Here is a 23,435-nt window from a genome sequence, read left to right on the forward strand (position 1 = left end):
GAAGAGTTTGCACAGAGCTATGGGTTCTCGATTAGCTTTCAGTACAGCTTATCATCCTCAGAGCGACGGTCAGTCAGAGAGAGTCATTCAGATTCTGGAGGATATGCTCAGAGCTTGTACTATTGACTATTCTGGTAGCTGGGATTCCAAGTTGCCTCTTGTGGAGTTCACGTACAACAATAGCTACCAGGCGACGATTGGCATGGCACCGTATGAGGCACTTTATGGCAGGAAGTGCAGATCCCCTTTGTTTTGGGATGAGGTTGGTGAGAGGAAGATGTTGGGTCCCGAGTTGGTCCAACAGACTGCCGATGTTGTTGCAGTTATCAGAGAGAGGATGAAGACTGCTCAGTCCAGACAGAAGAGCTATGCAGACGTTCGTCGTAGACCTTTGCAGTTTGAGGTTGGCGATCATGTTTTTCTGAAGATAGCACCTCTCAAGGGTGTGATGCGATTTGGCAAGAAGGGCAAGTTGAGCCCTAGATTCATTGGTCCATTCGAGATATTGGACAGAGTGGGTGACCGAGCCTACAGATTAGCCCTACCGCCCGATCTTGACAGAGTCCATAATGTGTTTCACGTATCGATGCTCAGGAAGTATATTGCAGATCCTTCCCATGCTCTTCGCCATGAGCCATTGGACTTGACGCCGAGTCTGACTTACCATGAGATTCCGATTCAGATTCTGGATCGCACAGTTAGAGTTCTGAGGAACAAAGAGATCGGCATCGTTAAAGTCCTTTGGAGGAACCATTTGATTGAGGAGGCTACGTGGGAACCAGAGACTGAGATGAGAGAGAGGTATCCTGAGTTGTTCGTGCCGTGACGTCAATTTCGAGGACGAAATTCCTCTAAGGAGGGGAGATTGTAATAGCCGAGCCCGGTGTACGGTACGGTTTAAGCTTTATTGTGTTAATTGGGTTTTGTGATTAGATGATTATAGTTGTGTTTTGGGCTATAGTATTATTGGTTATTATTTATTTGAGGTGTTAGTTGGTGTTGATTGTTCGTTTCAGCGTTTCGAATCGATTTTAGTTGTTTTGTTACTGTTCATTGCCGTGAGTAGAGTGCACCCGAGCTCTTAGATGAGTGCCCCCGCGGTGTACTATTCATGATTTTGGATTTGGAGGGCCGTGGCATCACCGCACCCGCGGCAGTGCAAGGACCGCACCCGCGGTGAGACCGCACCCGCGGTAATTGTAGCACCGCACCCGCGGTGTTCGTGCATGGGATTTATTTTGGTTGCCGTGAGCTTAGCGCACCCGCGGTGCTTGTGTGACCGCACCCGCGGTGTAAGTATGGGCGAGATATTTAGTACCTTTTTGATTGAGTTGACTTCATTCCATACCTTATCTTATCTTCTTTTCGAGATTTTCTCTCCTTTTGGCAAGGGTTTTCTCCATTTCTTTTGCTTCCTATCTTTGTTTCTTGGAGTTATTTGGATTTCCGACTTGAGATCATCGTTCTCCGTGGTATAAGGAAGCTTAGGTAAGTTTTTGGTGCGATTCTAATGAGGTTTCGAGTTAAGGGTTATTTTGGATTTGATGTTTTGATGGTTCTATGGATTATTTAGCATGGACTCTTGGATTTAGTCTTGATATTGGTGTTATTTATGGATTATTGTTGTAGGTGGTGTACCAAGAGTATAGTTGGAGGTGTTCTATTGGTTTGTAAGTGGAATTTCCTCCCTTGTGCTCACATGATATTATATGTATTGTGTTTTAAAGGTTTCAAAGTGTTATTCCCTTCCATTGATCCATTGTTATGTATTGATTTCATTGATTATCTATTGGAGGCATTGATGTCTCACTATTGTTAAAAAGGGAATACAAGAGATATTATGAAATTGCGAAACGACGGCCTTAAATGCTATTGAGAATTCAAATGTTTTATTGGATTGATTAATCATAGCCATAGCATTGCATGCAATTAGATGATCATCGACCATAGGCTTTTATCCCCTCACAGTTATCGATTTATATCGATGGGATATTGGCAACCACAGTCACAGATACTATTGATATCAATCCAACCATAGAAAAGAAAAATACCATCGTTTTGCTATCTATTGCTATTGCTATTGCTACAGTTATTGCTACGTTATTCATGTTTCAGAGTCGATGGTATTTATGATTTAAAAGCCATGTTTTACAGAATATACTATGTATCATTGCTATGTAAGAGTTCCACTTGCTGAGATTTATTCTCATTTCAGTTATTTTCATGTGATGCAGATAAGAGCGACGGACCGGGACGTTGACTGTGGATGGGGGTCATATGCATACGAAGATTGGAAGGATGATTATTTTGTAACATTTTGTAACATGATCACACTAATGATATTTTGTATTTTGTTATGTCATTGGAATGATCATGTTGTTATTTTGTAAACACTTTTATAAAATGTATTTTGAAACTCCTTCCGTTTGAAAGAAAATTTTAAAATTCCGCTGTATTTTAATTGTAACGGGTCAGGGTGTCACACTTCGTCACGAAATCCATGGAAATGTGATCCCATTTCCATTCAGGAATAGACAAACTCTGAAGTAAACCTCCGGGCTTCTTTCTTTCTGTCTTCACCTGCTGGCAATTCAAACATTTAGACACAAATTCTGCAATATCTGTCTTCATCTGCTTCCACCAGAATTACGTCTTTAAATCATTGTACATCTTCCTGCCACCTGTTAGAGTAGGTGCACGTCGAGCCAAGTGTTGGCCGACTGTTCACGATGAAACTCTTTGTATAAACGATCTTTATTTTAATAATATTTGAATTTATTAATTTGGCGCATCTTTATCTTTATACCCATGCTAGTTGCATAGATAAAGTCCTTGAATATACAAATAGTAGAAAGAATATGAGATGCTCATATGATGAGTATCATGAAACTCATATTTGGAATACTGTATATTCTAAACGGTTCCTAGTCGATTCTGCCGCCACTAAGAAGGATAAAGGCCGCTCGAGTTAGAGACTAGTATCTGCGATGTGAGTACCATGTTTCATTGGTAGGGGACATTGTGATGTCCGAGCATGTATATAGGCGCTCCTTGTAGAGTGCACTGAACAACCCTCTATAAAGGACTTTCCAAGTGGTTCTCACTTATCGAGTGGAAAAGTCCTAGTTTATGGTTGTACACCATTAGTCCTTATGACCCGGGACAACATTGAGACTCTATGTGCTAGCGTTTCACTTTGACCTGTTTACCGACTCTTGTGGGGGTCATCAGATGGCAAGGTTGGGTGTTACGGCGAAACATATAGGAGTCGATGCATTGTAGCCGGGGATTCACCGCTTACCTACGGGTATGGATATCCTATGTGTTTTTCATGTATGTGTGGGTTGAAATCTCTGATCAGAGTATGGTGGTAATTATGAAAGGGGTTTCATAGATTACACCATCGATGCAACCACAACATGACACATAGTATCGATTCATTGACAACTCTCAATAAACCAATAGTTGTCGAATCGGTCGGGATATATGAGTTGAAGGGACCGTACTGTACGCTAACCATAATTGAATGGTTCTTGCAGGCACTATCATGTGATACCTAGGGAATCACAAAAGCGATGCTGCTAGGCGTATAACGTGATTGGTTGGGTACTATCAGACTTGAGTTCTGACGTTCTTGTTATCAAGGTGTTGATAAGTAAGAATGGAGCAATTGGGGTATGCTCGAATAAGGACATGTTTAGTCCGAATCACATAGAGATGTGAACCCACGGCTAGTTGTATCAATGAACCATTGAGGGCCACACAAGTACTAGCTTTGTAAATCCCGATGAGAAGTAAAATAGTTCAATGTGTTGAACGGCTTATAAATGTGTTTATAAGCGTAAAGAAAAATAGAAGTATGACTTCTAAGAGAGAAATATAAATTTTAATTTATGGAAGTGTTCCTAAGATTAAAATTTGGGCAAGTAAATAATGTAGTTGAAAATTGTGATTTTCATAAACATTATTGTGGACTAAATTAAATTAATTCAAGTGTTGAATTAATTAAACACTAGTGGACCTATTAGAGTCCAAATAATTAAAATAATTAAAGTGTTGAATTAATAATATTGAGTCTTGTAGAGCTCAATTAAAATAATTATTTAACTAGTGGGACTTGAATAAATTCAAGTAGTATTTAATTAATCTCAAATGTGTTTGAGATAATTAAAAATTTAGTGCATGGTTTTTAATGTGTTAAAAACCATATTATATATACATGACATGCTAGGGTTTGCATGCTTGGGAGGTGAAGAGGTGTGGATTACTTTTTATTAAAAAATTCAAAAGCATGCAACTTTTGAGAGACAACTTTTTCATCAACCAAGGCTAGTCTCCCACACACTCCACTCCCCTCTCCTTGGCCGAAATCCCATTCCAATTTCACTCTCAAGTTTTTCTCTCTTGTGTTCTTCAATTGTTGGAGAATACTCACTTCTCTTTGATAAATCCTCAAATATTTCTAGTGCAATATTTGAGGGGATTTACATTGCAAGTGGTGGGCTTAATTTTGGAGGTGGAAGCTTGTAGATTTTCATCCATCAAGAGCTTTGTTGTTCACAACAAAGTTGGAGCCAAACATCAACCTCAAGAGGTTGATAGGTAATCTTTCTAACATCCTATGTATGGTGTTATTTTGTAAATATTGCACATAAACATAGGTGGCCGAAAATTCTTGATTAAATTGCCACCGTAACCGGTCCGCTTTCAAGTGGTATCAGAGCTAAGGTTACGGTTTTTTTGTAAATATTGCACATAAACATAGGTGGCCGAAAATTCTTGATTAAATTTAAAAATTTTTTACTTCCGTTGCGCTTCCGGCCACCGTAACCGGTCCGCTTTCAAGTGGTATCAGAGCTAAGGTTACGGTTTTTGTGTAATATTTACATAATATTATGTTGAGATCGATTTCTAACCGCTTGAGAATTTTTGTGCATAAAAATACAAGGGCCGAAAAATTATGGAATCAAAACAAAAAAAAAAATATTTTTCGGGCAGCATGTTGCTGCCCGAGGGCTGCCCGAGCTGCCCTTGAAATTTCGGGCAGCAAGGGGCAGCCCGAGGGGGCTGCCCGAAAACTGCAGGATTTTAAATAAAAAAAAAAATTTGTTGCCGGAATCCGGCGACGGCGATGACGACTAGGGTTTCCAAAAGTGTTTTGGTGAATCTTAGTGTCATGGGCCTTGAGATGTTGGGCCATTGGATGACCAACATAATTTGTGAAATTTAAATGGGCCAAAATATTTTTGGTGAAAAATGGTTTTTGGGCCCTTAAGTTTAAATTTACAATTGTTGCACATATTTTCTCATAAAATAAATAATTGAAGTAGGACTTTAATTATTTATAGTAAATTGTGATTTACAAGAAATTCGATTATAAATAAATTAATTTGAAAGTAGACAAAGGAGTTTGTATACTTTGTTAATTTAATTTATAATTGTGGCGGTTAGTGATTGGATCAAGATATATAATATTGGATCAATTAATTATTGTGATAATTAATTGATGGTGTATGATATGTGATATTATGCATGAAGGATGATCAAAAGCCCAAGCCCAATTTGCTAGGTGTATGCTAGGATATTTGTGTTGTATGATTGTAATAATTATCAATTTAAAGTGGGCTTAGTTTATGGCCCGTTCCCACCCCATGAGATGTATCCTTATGTGCCATGGATATTTAATTGTAAATATTAGAATAGTGGAAGATCAAGATTGGAAGATGGTGGCCTTGGTGATTTTGAAGATCGAAGACATGTAATATTGGATGCTAATGTAATAATATAGTTGCATTGCATCCCTTGCATTTACCCTAGGATTGGACCTAGGCCCGTGTTTAGCTCACACGGGCCATTAGTTTTGGGGCGATTGATCATCCTTGTATTGTTTTTCTATTTATAATATATGCATGATATGTTATAAATAATGAGTATGTGCGTTATTATTATTATAATAACAAAGTTGCATGAATCCGGCAAACATACGATCAAACATGGCGAGCTTTTAAAATAAAATTAATGATGAGACCTTTCAAAATTAAAAACCCTCATTTTGAATAAGATTCAAAATTAATATCAAGCCCGAAAAGGGGAATTATAAATTTGTTTATAATTTCCTTGTCTTCCATCGACAATGGGTGCATGATGAACGCTACCCGTACTCGGGGCTCGGCTCATATTATTGGGGAGCTCTGGGTACCGGAAAGCTGTGACATCCATTGACATAGTGATGTGAACTACGTGGAACTCCCATGATCTCGGCTCATATTATTGAGGGAACTCATGGCGACCGTCCATTAAGGTTCAATATCGATGGGTTAGGCTTGACACGTAAATATGAACGACGTCATATTATTGGGTCCTAATCAAACGTGAGACAAAATTTTACGTAGAGGGTTGCATGGCGATGCAATTGGAAACTACCTTTTAGGAATTGTGATTGGCCGATATTATTCGGGATCACAATTCGCTAATTGGACCTTACGTACCTACTGAGGAAAGTATTTCCCGTTTTCACTAGAGGGTAGTGAAAATGTCAAAACAGTGGGAGCAAATATTTATGAAGTAAAAGTCCAAACTTCATATCTTACTAAATATTTAAAATAGTCATCAACATTTATCTGTTTTTACTTTCAGTACAAATCGACAATGTCTTCGATGCGCAATTCGATATCTGTAATACTCGACAAACACATATTAACTTGACCTAATTACCTCACTTGGCTAAGAAATTTGAAAATAGTCTTGAATTCGGAAAGGGTAACATATACACTGACTCAGTCGCCCCCTGTTGAGGCTCCGACTGACTGCACTCCTGAGGAATTGCAGGCTTACAAGGAATGGTGTGACCATGACTTGATAACCAGGTGTTATATGCTGACTTCTATGAATGATGAGCTGCAGAGGCGTTTTGAGGGTGCAAAGAGTGCTGCTGACATTCATTTGCACCTCAAGGAGCTCTTTGGAGAGCAAACACGTCCTCTCAGGCATGCTACCGTCAAGGAGCTGATCACTTTGCGCATGCGAGATGGGGCCTCGGTCCATGAGCATGGCCTAAAGGTGATCGGGCTCGTGGACAAGCTCGTTGGCATTGATCTGATCTTGCCTTCGGAGTTGACCACCGACGTGTTGCTGTTATCGCTGCCTAGCTCATTTGATCCTTTTGTGGTGAACTTCAACATGAACAAGATGGAACCGACCTTTGAGGAGTTGGTAAACATGCTTGTTACGTTTGAATCCACCATCAAGAAAGAGAAGTTGGTTCTTTATGTGGGTTCTTCATCTGGTACGAAGATTGATCCACATGGGAAGGGAAAGAAGAGTTCTTTCCAACGTCCCAAGAAGAACGTGCCCATATTGAGGCAATCTCCGAATCCCGCTGAGGCAGCCAGAACAGTTAAGGCGGACAAGACAGATGATGTATGTCATCACTGCAAGAAGCCTGGACATTGGAGGCGTAATTGCAAAGAATATCTTGCCCAGAAAAGTTCTGGAAACGGTATGTTCTAAATTGAAGTAAACATTTCAATTAACTCTACTTCTTGGGTATTAGATACCGGTTATGACTCACATCTCTGTAATGGGTTACAGGTGATGGGAAGAAGTAGGAAGCTTAAGGAAGGCGTGACCTTCTTGAGGATGGGCAATGGAGCAAGAGTTGCTGCCAAGGCTATTGAAGATGTTTACTTATTGTTGAACAATGATTTTAAGTTAATTTTAAGAGATGTTTTGTTTGTACCTAATTTTGTTAAAAACATTGTTTCCATTTCTATGGTGATAAAAATGGATATTCTTGTTCATTTTGCAAAGGTGTTTGCAACATTTACATGAATGAATGTTTGATTGGTACTGTTGAACTTGAAAACGATCTCTATAACTTAAAATTGAAAGATATTCCACTAAATGTCCATTAAAAGGCAGACACCATATGAGATATGGATGGGTAAGCCTCCCAAATATTCTTATCTTAGAATATGGGGAGCCCTGCTTATGTGAAGCAGGTAGTGGGAGATAAATTGGATTATCAATCCATTTTGTGTTTCTTTGTGGGATATCCAAGGAATTCAGTTGGATATCATTTCTATCATCCCCAAGAAACAAAGGTGTTTGTTTCTAGGAATGCTACCTTTTTGGAAAAGGAATTTCTATTGGATAGAAAAAGGGAGATGATAGAACTCAAAAAGGTTCGAGAGAAACCCGCAATTATAGAACCCACACCCGATGAGCCAAGAGAGAGATACAAGCTCCTAGCAGATAAGAGAAAGTCTCGAGACCACCTATGAGGTATGGTCAGCTTCTTGAAGAGGGCCATGATGAGCCCAACCATGGATGTGATCCAAGGACCTTCAAGGAAGCATTATCTGATGCCGATTCATCCAAGTGGCTTGAAGCAATGGAATCTGAGTTGAATTCCATGCATTCGAACCAAGTGTAGGATCTTGTGGATCCACCTGAGGGAACTGTTCCCACAGGGACTTGGGGCGGATGAGAAGGTATTGACCTTCAAGGCGCGATTGGTGGCAAAAGGATGTACTTAAAGACAAGGAGTTGACTTTGAGGAAACCTTTTCCCCAGTCGCAATGTTCAAGTCCATAAGGATTTTGCTAGCCATAGCTGCATGGTATGACTATGAGATATGGCAGATGGATGTTAAGACAGTCTTTCTTAATGGAGATTTTAAGAAAGTGATTTACATGTCTCAACCTGAAGGGTTTACATCTGTCGGAAGTGAGCATATGGTATGCAAACTTCAGATATCTATTTATGGTCTAAAGAAGGCATCTAGGAGTTGGAACCTCAGATTCGATAGTACGATCAAAGAGTTTGGTTTTACTAGGAATCTTGAGGAACCGTGTATGTATAAGAAGGTCAGTGGGAGTGTTGTGACATTCCTGGTGCTTTGTGTTGATGACATTCTACTCATTGGGAATGATGTAGGAATGTTGCAATCAACTAAGATATGGTTAGCGAGTAAGTTCTCGATGAAGGACTTGGGTGAAGCATCTTTTGTATTGGGAATACAGATCTATTGAGATAGATCGAAAAGATGGCTTGGTCTCACCAGTCCACATACATTGATACCATCGTGAAGCGGTTCTCGATGGATGAGTCCATGAGAGGACATCTACCAATGTGTCATGGTGTGTCCCTTTCCAAGTCTGTCTCCCAAGACTGCTGCAGAGATAGTGGCGATGACACGCATTCCGTATGCTTCGGCAATTGGTAACATCATGTATGGAATGATATCTACACGTCCTGACGTGGCGTTTGCACTATGTGTAGTGAAAGGATATCAATTGAACCCTGGTATTCCACACTGGAAAGCTGTGAAAGACATCCTCAAGTAGTTGAGAAGGACCAATAAATTGTTCTTGGTCTATGGGGTGGAGAACTGAAATTGGAAGGCTATACCGACTCTAGCTTCCAAAACGATATCGATGACTCGAAATCAACCTCTAGGTTTGTATTCATGCTCAATGGTGCTGCTGTCTCTTGGAAGAGTTCCAAGCAAGACAATACTGTGGATTTCAGCACAGAGGCCGAATACATTGCTGCATCGGATGCAGCAAGGGAGGCTGTTTGGATAAGGAATTTCGTCCAAGAGTTGGGTGTCATTCCTAATGGAGTTGCTCCTGTCCCGGTGTTGTGTGACAACACGGGAGCTTTAGCTCAAGCAAAGGAGCCAATGTCTCATCAGAAATCCAAACTAGTATTGAGAAAGTACCACATCCTCGGAGAGATTGTGGAAAGAGGAGATGTCACGATTGACAAAGTCGGCTCCGCAGATAATGTTGCTGATCCACTAACTAAGCCTTTACCAGGACCATCATTCGAGAAGCATCGCGAATCAATGGGTCTAAAGTATATGGGTAGTTGGCTCTAGTGCAAGTGGGAGATTGTTAGAGTAGGTGCACGTCGAGCCAAGTGTTGGCCGACTGTTCACGATGAAACTCTTTGTATAAACGATCTTTATTTTAATAATATTTGAATTTATTAATTTGGCGCATCTTTATCTTTATACCCATGCTAGTTGCATAGATAAAGTCCTTGAATATACAAATAGTAGAAAGAATATGAGATGCTCATATGATGAGTATCATGAAACTCATATTTGGAATACTGTATATTCTAAACGGTTCATAGTCGATTCAGCCGCCACTAAGAAGGATAAAGGACCGCTCGAGTTAGAGACTAGTATCTGCGATGTGAGTACCATGTTTCATTGGTAGGGGACATTGTGATGTCCGAGCATGCAGATAGGTGCTCCTTGTAGAGTGCACTGAACAACCCTCTATAAAGGACTTTCCAAGTGGTTCTCACTTATCGAGTGGAAAAGTCCTAGTTTATGGTTGTACACCATTAGTCCTTATGACCCGGGACAACATTGAGACTCTATGTGCTAGCGTTTCACTTTGACTTGTTTACCGACTCTTGTGGGGGTCATCAGGTGGCAAGGTTGGGTGTTACGGCGAAACATATAGGAGTCGATGCATTGTAGCCGAGGATTCACCGCTTACCTACGGGTATGGATATCCTATGTGTTTTTCATGTATGTGTGGGTTGAAATCTCTGATCAGATTATGGTGGTAATTATGAAAGGGGTTTCATAGATTACACCATCGATGCAACCACAACATGACACATAGTATCGATTCATTGACAACTCTCGATAAACCAATAGTTGTCGAATCGGTCAGGATATATGAGTTGAAGGGACCGTACTGTACGCTAACCATAATTGAATGGTTCTTGCAGGCACTATCATGTGATACCTAGGGAATCACGTAAGCGATGCTGCTAGGCGTTTAACGTGATTGGTTGGGTACTATCATACTTGAGTTCTGACGTTCTTGTTATCAAGGTGTTGATAAGTAAGAATGGAGCAATTGGGGTATGCTCGAATAAGGACATGTTTAGTCCGAATCACATAGAGATGTGAACCCACGGCTAGTTGTATCAATGAACCATTGAGGGCCACATAAGTACTAGCTTTGTAAATCCCGATGAGAAGTAAAATAGTTCAATGTGTTGAACGGCTTATAAATGTGTTTATAAGCGTAAAGAAAAATAGAACTATGACTTCTAAGAGAGAAATATAAATTTAAATTTATGGAAGTGTTCCTAAGATTAAAATTTGGCCAAGTAAATAATGTAAGTTGAAAATTGTGATTTTCATAAATATTATTGTGGACTAAATTAAATTAATTCAAGTGTTGAATTAATTAAACACTAGTGGACCTAGTAGAGTCCAAATAATTAAAATAATTCAAGTGTTGAATTAATAATATTGAGTGTTGTAGAGCTCAATTAAAATAATTATTTAACTAGTGGGACTTGAATAAATTCAAGTAGTATTTAATTAATCTCAAATGTGTTTGAGATAATTAAAAATTTAGTCTATGGTTTTTAATGTGTTAAAAACCATATTATATATACATGACATGCTAGGGTTTGCATGCTTGGGAGGTGAAGAGGTGTGGATTACTTTTTATTAAAAAATTCAAAAGCATGCAACTTTTGAGAGACAACTTTTTCATCAACCAAGGCTAGTCTCCCACACACTCCACTCCCCTCTCCTTGGCAGAAATCCCATTCCAATTTCACTCTCAAGTTTTTCTCTCTTGTGTTCTTCAATTGTTGGAGAATACTCACTTCTCTTTGATAAATCCTCAAATATTTCTAGTGCAATATTTGAGGGGATTTACATTGCAAGTGGTGGGCTTAATTTTGGAGGTGGAAGCTTGTAGATTTTCATCCATCAAGAGCTTTGTTGTTCACAACAAAGTTGGAGCCAAACATCAACCTCAAGAGGTTGATAGGTAATCTTTCTAACATCCTATGTATGGTGTTATTTTGTAAATATTGCACATAAACATAGGTGGCCGAAAATTCTTGATTAAATTTAAAAATTTTTGACTTCCGTTGCGCTTCCGGCCACCGTAACCGGTCCGCTTTCACCACCAGGATGAATGCTGAACCGACTACAGTGTGCCTCTGACATGATCTGTCGTCTCAAATCTGAAACTTCTGGCACTACTAGACGGTTATTCACATACAAAACAGAATCTCTAACCTGATACTCTGATATATGACCAGCTCTGACCATATCAATCGATCTCTGAATGCTCGGATCAGTTTTCTGCGCCTCTTTGATCCTCAAAATCAGATCTGGCTCAATCTGAATCGCAGCAAGTCGCAACGGTCTACTCTCTGTTTCAAATGTCAATCCAGACAAGCAATAATCCTCTACTAAATTCGATACACCTACTGTCGATAAGGAAAGTACACATACCTTTCGACTCAAGGCGTCTGCCGCTGCATTCGACTTCCCTGGATAGTACTTGATCTCGCAATCAAAATCTTTCAGTAGATCAAGCCATCGTCGCTGTCTCATGTTCGACTCTGAACTGAGAAAAGAGATACTTCAGGCTCTTATGATCGGAATAGATCTCAAATGTCTCGCCATACAGATAATGGCACCAGATCTTGAGTGCAAAAACAATCGCCGCCAATTCAAGATCATGAATCGGATAACGGATCTCGTGCGGCTTCAGCTGTCTAGAGGCATACGCTATCACGTGCCCTCGCTGCATAAGAACACATCCTAGCCCTCTGTGAGATGCGTCACAATATACAACGAACTCACATGTACCTGAAGGAATCGTCAAGACAGGCGCACTATCAGCCTCTTCTTCAGCTCTACAAAACTGGCTTCACAATCTTCGGACCACACAAATGGCATGTTCTTCTGTGTCAACTGGGTGATAGGCTTCGCTAAACTGGAGAAATCTCGGATAAAATGACGATATTACCCGCCTAGACCCATGAAACTGCGTATCTCTGGCACAGAAGTCGGTCTCGGCCAACTGATAACAGCCTCAACTTTACTCGGATCTACCGCAATATCCTCTCCAGATATAATATGACCCAAAAAGACAACCTGTCTCAGCCAAAATTCGCACTTGGACTGTTTAGCATACAATTGCTCTTTTCTCAAAGTCTTCAATACAATTCTCAGATGATCTGCATGCTCAGTCAAATTCTTCGAATATACCAAAATATCATCAATAAACACAATCACAAAATCATCTAAATATCTCTGAAAAATACGGTTCATAAAACTCATAAAAACCGTTGGCGCATTCGTCAACCCAAAAGGCATAACCACAAACTCGTAATGCCCATACCTGGTTCGGAATGCAGTCTTCGGAATATCAACGTCTCTAACTCTGAGCTGATGATACCCTGATCTCAAATCAATCTTCTAGTATACCGAAGATCCCTGTAACTGGTCAAATAAATCATCGATGCGCAGCAAAGGATACTTATTCTTCACTGTTGCCTTATTCAACTGCCTATAATCAATACACAGTCGCATCGAACCATCTTTCTTCCTAACGAAAAGCACCCCAAGGAGATACACTGGGTCTGATATATCCCTTGGACAGAAGATCTTCCAACTGTGCTGTAAGGCTCGAGATTAATAGTTCTCATTGACATAATACTCGGAATATATGAGTATGCAGATATATAATGAGGAGTGTTAAGGGAGATGAGAATAAGAAATACTTGGACAAGAGGAGAAAATCTTAAAATTTGGACAGAACAGTTGGCGCATATGTGCGAAGATAAGTGGCGCATATGCGCGACAATTCCAGTAGCATTGGCGCATATGCGCAGAAAGAGTGGCGCATATGCGCGACATTTACAGTAGCATTGGCGCATATGCTCGGAAAGAAGCGGCGCATATGCGCGACACCTTCAGTAGATGTGGCGCATATGCGCGAGATAAGTGGCGCATATGCGCGAGCGTTATTTTCTGCCAAGCTGCCGAGACAGTAGGTCTCGCGCATATGCGCGAGTAGTGACCGCGCATATGCGCGAGACGTGTACTTCAAAGGATTTGCCATGTGTGTGTAGGCATGCAATATATATATATCATTGCACGATTTCCTCTTCATTTTGCAGCAGAAATCGGAAGTTCAGAGGAAAGCTTCAACTTTTCTTTATTCTTTTAAATTGTGATTGAACAAGATTTAGCCATCCAAACTTTAATCCGATTTCGATTTTGAACTCTTCTCCGTATTAGCTACAAGGTGATGTATTTTTCTTTCAGTTTCTACATGATTTGAGATATGGATGTTGGGGAAATTATGAATTACTCTAGATTATGTGTTCTTGTGAAGTTAGTGAATATATATTCGTAAGCGGATCGAAGAAATGATGTCGCCTGCATTTGTTATGAATTTTAACATATATCGAGATGAGATTATGCAGATTTTGAGATCTTGACTTAGATATTGTGATGGTTATGAATTGAGGATATAATCTATGTTGATATATGTTGAGAATTTGATTGACCGGTATCGAGAATTACGTCGTTATGCCGTCAAATTGTACCGAAATCAAGTATTGACTTGGATATGTGTTGATTAGATTAAAGATTGATAGATTGTGTATCAACATTTCCATTTCAGATTCATCTTGACGACCGTGACAGCGATTGTGCGACCAAAGGTATAGTACATGTTTTGTTTGGGGAATTACGACTCAAATAAGATCACATTTGAATTTCCCAACCAAAATCACATACTTGTTTTATTATCTATATCTTGATATGATTATGATTGTTTATAGATTTGTTTCTAGAACTTGTATGCAAATCTTGCTATGCTTTGTTTACAGATCATGTTACATTGCATTAAGATGATCATGTTTGTTTACAGATTTTGTATTCATGCATTAAGATAGGAAAGTCTGAGAGATCATCCAGACTTCTAGACGTTCGGCGATATCACAGCTTAGGGGAAGATCACCGCCCCTATTGTAGATGTGGATACAGATCAGGCCGAATTCTAGGAATAAGACATACCGAATTACCTATCAATCACAAGGATTGATTTTATGGCTCCAACTAAGGTGTAAACACCTTAGCTCTTGAAGGTAGACAATCTACAAGCTCCTCCTCCAAATCCTTGAAACTTTCCTTCAAATTAGGCCCACCACCAACTAGGTAAATCCCCTCTTAATTTGCACTAGAAAATTAAGAAGATTTTTCAAAGAGAAGACTTTTATTCTCCAACACTTGAAGAACAAAAGAGAGAAGAAAATTGAGAGAGAAAGAGACACACAATTTCGGCCAAGGTGTATGGAATGAGGAGGAGAGTTGAGTCTTGGGGTTGCAAAAAGTTAGATACAAAAGTTGTATGCCTTTGCAATTTTTTAATCAAAAGTATTCAAGACTCTTCACCTCCCAAGCATGCAAACCCTAGCATGTCTCACATATATTATATGGTTTTTAACACATTAAAAACCATGGACTAAATTTTAATTATCTCAAACATATTTGAGATCAATTAAATACTACTTGAATTTATTCAAGTCCCACTAGTTAAATAATTATTTTAATTGAGCTCTACAAGACTCAATATTATTTAATTAATTCAACACTTGAATTAATTTTAATTATTTAGACTCTACTAGGTCTACTAGTGTTTAATTAATTCAACACTTGAATTAATTTAATTTAGTCCCCAATAATGTTTATGAAAATCACAATTTTCAACTACATTATTTACTTGGCCAAATTTAATCTAGGAACACTTTCATAAATTAAAATTTATATTTCTCTCATAGAAGTCATACTTCTATTTTTTCTTTACGCTTATAAACACATTTATAAGCCGTTCAACACATTGAACCATTTTCTCCTTTATAGAAGTCAAACTTCTAATTTTACTTACGCTTATAAACTCCTTTATAAGCCGTTCAACACATTGAACTATTTTACTTCTCATCGGGATTTACAAAGCTAGTACTTGTGTGGCCCTCAATGGTTCATTGATACAACTAGCCGTGGGTTCACATCTCCATGTGATTCGGACTAAACATGTCCTTATTCGAGCATACCCCAATTGCTCCATTCTTACTTATCAACTCCTTGATAGTAAGAACGTCAGAACTCAAGTCTGATAGTACCCAACCAATCACGTTAAACGCCTAGCAGCATCGCTTACGTGATTCCCTAGGTATCACATGATAGTGCCTGCAAGAACCATTCAATTATGGTTAGCGTACAGTACGGTCCCTTCAACTCATATATCCCGATCGATTCGACAACCATTGGTTTATCGAGAGTTGTCAATGAATCGATACTATGTGTCATGTCGTAGTTGCATCGATGGTGTAATCTCTGAAACACCTTTCATAATTACAACCATACTCTGGCCAGAGATTTCGATCTACATACACATGATAACACATAGGATATCCATACCCGAAGGTAAGCGGTGAATCCCCGACTACAATGCATCGACTCCTATGTGTTTCGACAGAACACCCAACCTTGCCACCTGATGACCCCATGAGAGTCGGTAAACAAGTCAAAGTGTAATTCTAGCACATAGAGTCTCAATGTTGTCCCGGGTCATAAGGACTAATTCTGTACAACCATAAACCAGGACTTTTCCACTCGATAAGTGAGAACCACTTGGAAAGTCCTTTTATGGAGGGTTGTTCAGTGCACTCTACAAGGAGCACCTATCTGCATGTTCGGACATCACAATGTCCCCTACCAATGAAACATGGTACTCACATCGCAGATACTAGTCTCTAACTCGAGCGGCCTATATCCTAGTGGCCTGTCACTAGAACCGTTTCGATTGGAATGGTTATGAACTCATCAATGAGATCAATTCTTTATATTTGTATATCTTTATTCTACACGGATTTGATTCCATATTAAAAATAGACTGGTTACTAGTTTCGTAACACTCGGCTTGAGGGCACCTCTCTACCGTCACCCCGATTGGGAAGGGTAGGGTGATCGAGTCGTCTTATTCACACCGGGATCCCTAGAGTTCTAGTCGAGTCGAGTCTAGACATGATTAGATTCGCATGCATGATTATATATGAATGATATTCATATTAGCATGTTTCATGTGTTGAGATTGTTTTAATGCATGTATACATGTTTATACTGGGATTTGTTCTCACCGGTTTTCCGGCTGTTGTTATGTCTATATGTGTGCATAACAACAGGTGGGGCAGGATCTGGGTCGAGACAGAGATGATCGTGATAGCGTGTGGCTACGGGCGCAGCAGAGGACTAGTGGTCTTTTTATTAGTTTTGTCCTACTTATAGATAGTAGTTGGTTTGATTAAACACTAGTTGTACAAGAACAAGACATGTATGTGATGTTTGTACATTGTAAATTAAATAAAGAACTTATGCTTGTTTAGTTACATTTGATTAAATGTAAAAGCGAAAAATTTGACCCACTTTTTATAACATAGATCCAATTAATCCCAAGAACAAGAATTAGAGCCCGGGTCCCCACAACAGGTGGTATCAGAGCGATAGATCCTTTAGAGTGAGATAAGATAGAATGAGCGGGGTAGATCGAGTCTTCTTCCTTGCTTTATGATGTGCTAGCATGATTTATTGCTTTCATTATTGCATGTTGTATGATTATCTGACTTGTATTACAGCATGTGTTAGTAAAGACTGAATCAGAACCAATTCTGGATCAGAGGTAAATGATCAGAGGAGGGCTGAGACAGTTTGTATAGCTTGTATACTAACTTGGTTAAATACCAGATACATGCCTCCTCGAAGAGCAGTCGTACCTTTGCGACCCACAGCACCAGAACAAGGTAGCACATCCGGGGATCCAATGGATGTTACGGCTACACCCATGGAGACTTTGCTAAAACGATTTCAGTCCTTCAGACCACCTACCTTAAAAGGAACAGAGAACTCCATCGAATGTGAAAGCTGGTTGGAGGATATCGAGATGTTGTTCGAGTCTCTCGAATACGGTGACGAGAAAAGAGTCAAACTCATTGGCCATCAACTGCAAGACGTGGCTAAGAATTGGTGAATGAACATTAGAAGAGCATTAGAACAGCGTGGCACGGAGATTACATGGAAAGTGTTCAAGACAGAGTTTTATCTGCGATTCTTTCCTATATCCTACCGTAAAGATAAAGGCGCTGAGTTTGCATACTTGAGGCAAGGGCAACTGAACATCGAAGAGTATGTCGCTAAATTTTCTTCCTTGCTTCGTTTTGCACCTCATGTTTCAGGTAGTGATGAGGTCGTGGCAGATCAGTTTATAAAGGGCTTAAATCCTGATATCTTTACGTTGGTAAATACGGGAAGACCCAACAATTTCGCTGAGGCATTGAACCGTGCCAAAGGAGCAGAAGCAGGATTGCTTAGGCAACAGAGTGCTCCGTCTGTTGCTCCGAGTCCGAGACCACCATTACCTCCAGCACAACCTCCTCTTAGATTTGATAGCGGCGGTAGTAGCAGCGGACGAAAGGATCAGTTGAAAGCAAAAGGGAAGAAGTTCAAAAGACCTGGGAGCAGTTCTTCAAGCTCCAGTGGATCCAGACAAAGTGGTTTTGATCAGAGTACAAGGTATACAGGTGTCTACTGCAGTTCTTGTGGGGGTAGACATGCGACTGAACAGTGCCAGGGAGTGACAGGGAGATGTAATATATGTAGACAACAGGGGCACTTCGCCAAAGTGTGTCCCCAAAGAAGCTCACAAAGATTTCAAGGTGCAGGGTCATCTGCATCTGTAGCTCAGCCTGAGAGGCAAGCTTCATCTGTTCACTCCTTTCAGCCACCACAGACACAAACGCAGCCCAGAGGCAGAGGTAGCCAGACCGTGAGCCAACCTCCCCGACAACAGGCTCAGGTTTTTGCATTGACAGAGGAGCAAGCACAGGATGCCCCAGATGAATGTTATAGCAGGTAACTGTTCCTTTGCGGTTATCCTGCTTATATATTGATAGATACTGGTGCATCGCATACATTCATCTCAGAACGATTTGCATTATTGCATTCCTTGCCTGTTGAGTCTTTGCTAGATGTTGTGTCTATTAATTCTCCGTTGGGAAGTGGATTGATATCTCTAACTACGGTTAGACATTGCATTCTACAGTTTGAGGGGCATGAGATTGACCTAGATTGTATAGTGTTGGGTCTAGCTGATTTTGATTGTATAGTCGGTATTGACATGCTAACGAAGTACAGAGCCACTGTAGATTGTGTTAGGATCGGTTATTGACTAAGGAGTGTTTAGAAGGGGGGGGTTGAATAAACACTTCTAGGAATTTAAATGTTTTTCGAAAAAGGTAGTTCAGTTTTGTTACAAACTGAACTAAGTATCCCGTCGGTCAATATCAATCAGTTAAACTGAATAAGCAGTTGCGGAAAATAAACTGATTGAAAGATAGAATATCTAACTGGAAATAAAAAGCTGAAGTAAAGACAACACAATATGTTTCTGGATGTTCGGAGAATTGAATAACTCCTACGTCACCCCTTCTATCACAAGGATAGGATATTCACTAAAAGACTTTGATCGAGTACAACGCTTGTACAGACCCACTTCAGTTAGGACTTATCTATTGCCTGAACTGAAACTCTTAGTATAATACAATGATCTCTGTAAGTAACTGAACTTAGCACTTATCGAATTATCAATATTTCAGAGTGCTAGTTTGCTCAATGTGTAGCCTTGATTGCTACGAATAGATCTGATAAGTGTGAGCTGAGATTTTGACAGAGTAATGGCAAGTTTGAGATTGGTCAATCGTCTCTTCTGTCAACTGCTCTTTAGTCATATTTATAGACTTATCTTTCAACGGTAATTTTGAATTCTCGTATCCGTTGATTGCCACCTTATCATTTCTTGGACAATGTTCTTGATTGTCCGCTTCATCATTTATTGTAAGACGGCGTATTAATCTCAATAGCCGAAATACGTTGTTCTATGCAGTGCGGCTTTCCATATTCAGTTGTTGTCTGATATGTCTTTTTGTCTGTTGAATGATCTTTCCCGAGGTATCTTCAGTTGAGAAGCTTTAATGTTTTCTGCTGAATGTTTTAACTGATCTGTTCTCAACTGATCAGTTTGTGTCAATTGATTTCAGTTGAATGTCCAGCTGCCGAATTTGCTTTCATGTATTAGTTGATTTGATCGATTGGTTTATGCTTTGTCAAACTCCAGAATTTAGTTTCCAACAATTTCCCCCTTTATGGTGTTTGACAAAACCAAGAGATTTAACTCAGCTCTTTGTTGATAATAGATTACACAACTGAATCATAGAATATCTGGGTTTCTTGTAGATAATATAGAAGTCTGAGAAAATGATATCAGTTGATAATAATAGCTTGATTAATTCTTCATCTAATTCTTTAGCATAACTGAATCATAAAATAACTGATCAAATGATATCAGTTGCTTCAGCTGCTTTCCCCCTTTTTGTCAAATACATCCATCTTGTCAGATAGCTTGCGAACGTGAGAGGAAAGAACTGTGACAGATGATGACATATTTTCAATAGCAGTAGTCATTGTGACTTGCAGTAGTTCAATTTTCCGAGACACAAGCGATTCCACACTGTTGACGCGTTGGGTAATTAATTCTTGAGTGGCAGTCAGACTGGACATGATACCTCTATTTTTCTGAATATCACCAACTGCAAAAGAGAGAGCGGTAACAGCAGATTGAATATCCTTCAGTCTTTTCAAGGATTCTTGATTATCATCCAACTTCAGACTGTGCGAAAGTTGCGTATTTTGAATTTTTGAGATGGCAGTAATTATTTTACTCATACTGTCCTGCATATGTTGGACTTCTTCAAAAATGAGATCAAAATCTGCTGAAGATGGAGGATTGGATTGTCGAGAAGTGCTTGGTTTACTTGTATCAAGTTCAGAAACAATCAAGGCTTCATCAGTTGAGATTTTTTCAGTAATATTTCGAACTGAAATATCATCAGCAGGGATTTCTGCTTGATCCTGAGGTGGTGAGGAAGGATTTTGTTCAGTTGATGGTGACACAACCTGAACTGATGTCTCTAGGGAATGATCGATTGAGTCATCTGGCATATCAGTTGGTATGACCTGATCAGCAGATTGATCTGGTGAAACAATTTCCACTGAAGGAATAGTGACCTCTGGATTGGTTTGATCAACAGAGTGATCAACTTTATCATTCACTGGTGCACTAAGGTGGGATTCCTCTACCACGGCTTGAATTACTTCATCAATATGAGCGAAAGACAGCTCAGCTTCAGTATATAGTTGTTGTTCAACAGGTGGTGAAGAAAGCTTATCAGAAATTGGCTCTTCAGTTGGAACAAGAACTAAAGCTGATGATGGTTCTGTTGTGTTAGAGGGTGCTTCTTCAACTAGTTCCACATCATCATCATTTGAATCTTCTTGGTAGACTACTAGTTCTTGATCCAATTCCCAAAATTTGATTCGAGAAAGTAGCCCTATAAGGTCAGTGTCAAGCTGAGTAATTACAGCTTGATCAGCATATGCAGTAGGACCAGTTGGCAAGTAGTTGTTTTTAAGCTTAGCTACAAATTGAGCCAACTTCTTCTCTCTCATCTGATCAAAGAAATAACTTTTCCTCTCTAAGGCTTGAGCAATAGAGGCAGCTTTGACAGTTCGAAGAACAAAGGCCTCCATCTTGATGAATTTTCTGAGCTCGGATGTAATGCCCAAGATTTTATATCATGTTAAATTACGATTATAGATTTTAATCGAGATGAGTATGGAGTACAAATTTAATGTGATTATTAAAGGGCTATTACGAGACCAATCGGGCCAAGTATATGAATTACATATCATGTGGACAGAAAGTCTGGCGCCCGAGCGGTAGTTTTTGATCGCTCGAGCGCCAGTGTTCATCAAATAAACATCTCGGGCAGAAGAGTTGGCGCCCGGGCGGTAGTTTTTGACCGCCCGTGACCGCCCGAGCGCCAAGGGTTATAATCGAGAGTGCTTGGGCAGAGAAGGCCGCGCTCGAGCGGTACATTATTACCGCTCGAGCGCCGGCGGAATGTTAAGGAAAAGTGACACGTTTCGTTTTCATGCAAGTCTGGACGTAAGTTTTACTACGTTTTAACATGTTTTGAAATTATGATGTTGTTAGAATTGAATACACGTCATATATGATGTTCTTGACATGTTAGACATCGTAGAATCCAAGTCAGATTAAGAAACGGACTGAATATGGAATTGTTATGAATTTCAGAATGAAATTGACTAGAATTGATGTCAGATTTTTACGGTGGTTAATTGTAAATGAATGGAATTGATATAGACTGATATAGTATTATCGGTATCGCAAGATTATACTGTTGTACTGTCAGAAATCTGATAAAACAGAGATATTGCGATTTGATTAGAATATTGATATAGAATATATTGATATTGTCATTGCCAGATTGAACAGTGACAGACTTTGAATCCAGACTTCGATTGTATCAGAGCGACAGCACGAAAGGTATAAATTAATGTTGAGTTGAGATTGCACAACTCAAGTTAGGTTTGACTTGAGTTTCCCTAAATCACATACTTTATTTTATTGCATAGATATTTGCAGATTATCAGATTGATATATTAATGGATTGACTTAGAACAGGGTCAGAGTCCGAGTCTTGGGCAGACAGCCTAGCTAGGGCAGAACCGCCGAGTCTTTCTCAGAACCGATAAGACTCTAGACTTACGGTGTATCGACGAGCTTCAGATGTAGATCGACGTCTATCTCAGACACACTCGATACAGCATACCAAAGTCTAAATTAGATTGGGATCCCTAGATTTGAGATAAGATAAGATTAGATCACGAGTCATTGATTCATGTAGTCAGATTAGATACATGTTTCGATGTTTGTTTATTCTTTTATATATGTTTTATATGATTGCAGTTAATACATTGTTTATACTGGGATATTTATATCTCACCGGAGTTATCCGGCTGTTGTCTTGTTTGTATGTGTGCATGACAACAGGTGGGACAGGTACAGTGTCACAGAGATGAAGACAGACTGAGATTACAGTGGTGATACCGGACTTGGACTAGAGCTAGGGTTTAAACACTTGATAGTAGTTGTTAAACCTGAGATGTAAATTATTGTATGATGGTTGAGATTTATGCTTTTATACTGATATGTATAGGAGTTTGATTACATTACCTTCCGCATTAAAAAAAAAAAAATTTAGACCCTGATTATTATAATTGATTTAGTCCCAATGACGATTAAGAACATGATTAGCGTCCGGGTCCCCACAGCAGGTGGTATCAGAGCGATAGATCCTTTAGATTGAGATAGAAGAGGCTAGTGAGCGGGGTAGATTGAGGTTTTCTTTCCTGCTTTTGAATGCTAGCATGTCTTACTGCTTTATTACATGTTACTTGTTTATCTGATGTGATATAGTAATATGTTTTATTGAGATTGGATTAGTATTGATTCTAGATCAGCAGTAAGATGATCAGAGGAGGATTGCAACGGAATTGTTGTACTTGTTACTAATCTATTTGATTATTAGATATGCCTCCGAGACGAGTACCAGAACAGGGAAGTACATCCAATCCTCCAATGGATGTCACACCGACTCCAATG

This window comes from Primulina eburnea, chromosome 12 (assembly GCF_022965805.1).
Source record: "Primulina eburnea isolate SZY01 chromosome 12, ASM2296580v1, whole genome shotgun sequence".
NCBI classification, from domain to species: domain Eukaryota; kingdom Viridiplantae; phylum Streptophyta; class Magnoliopsida; order Lamiales; family Gesneriaceae; genus Primulina; species Primulina eburnea.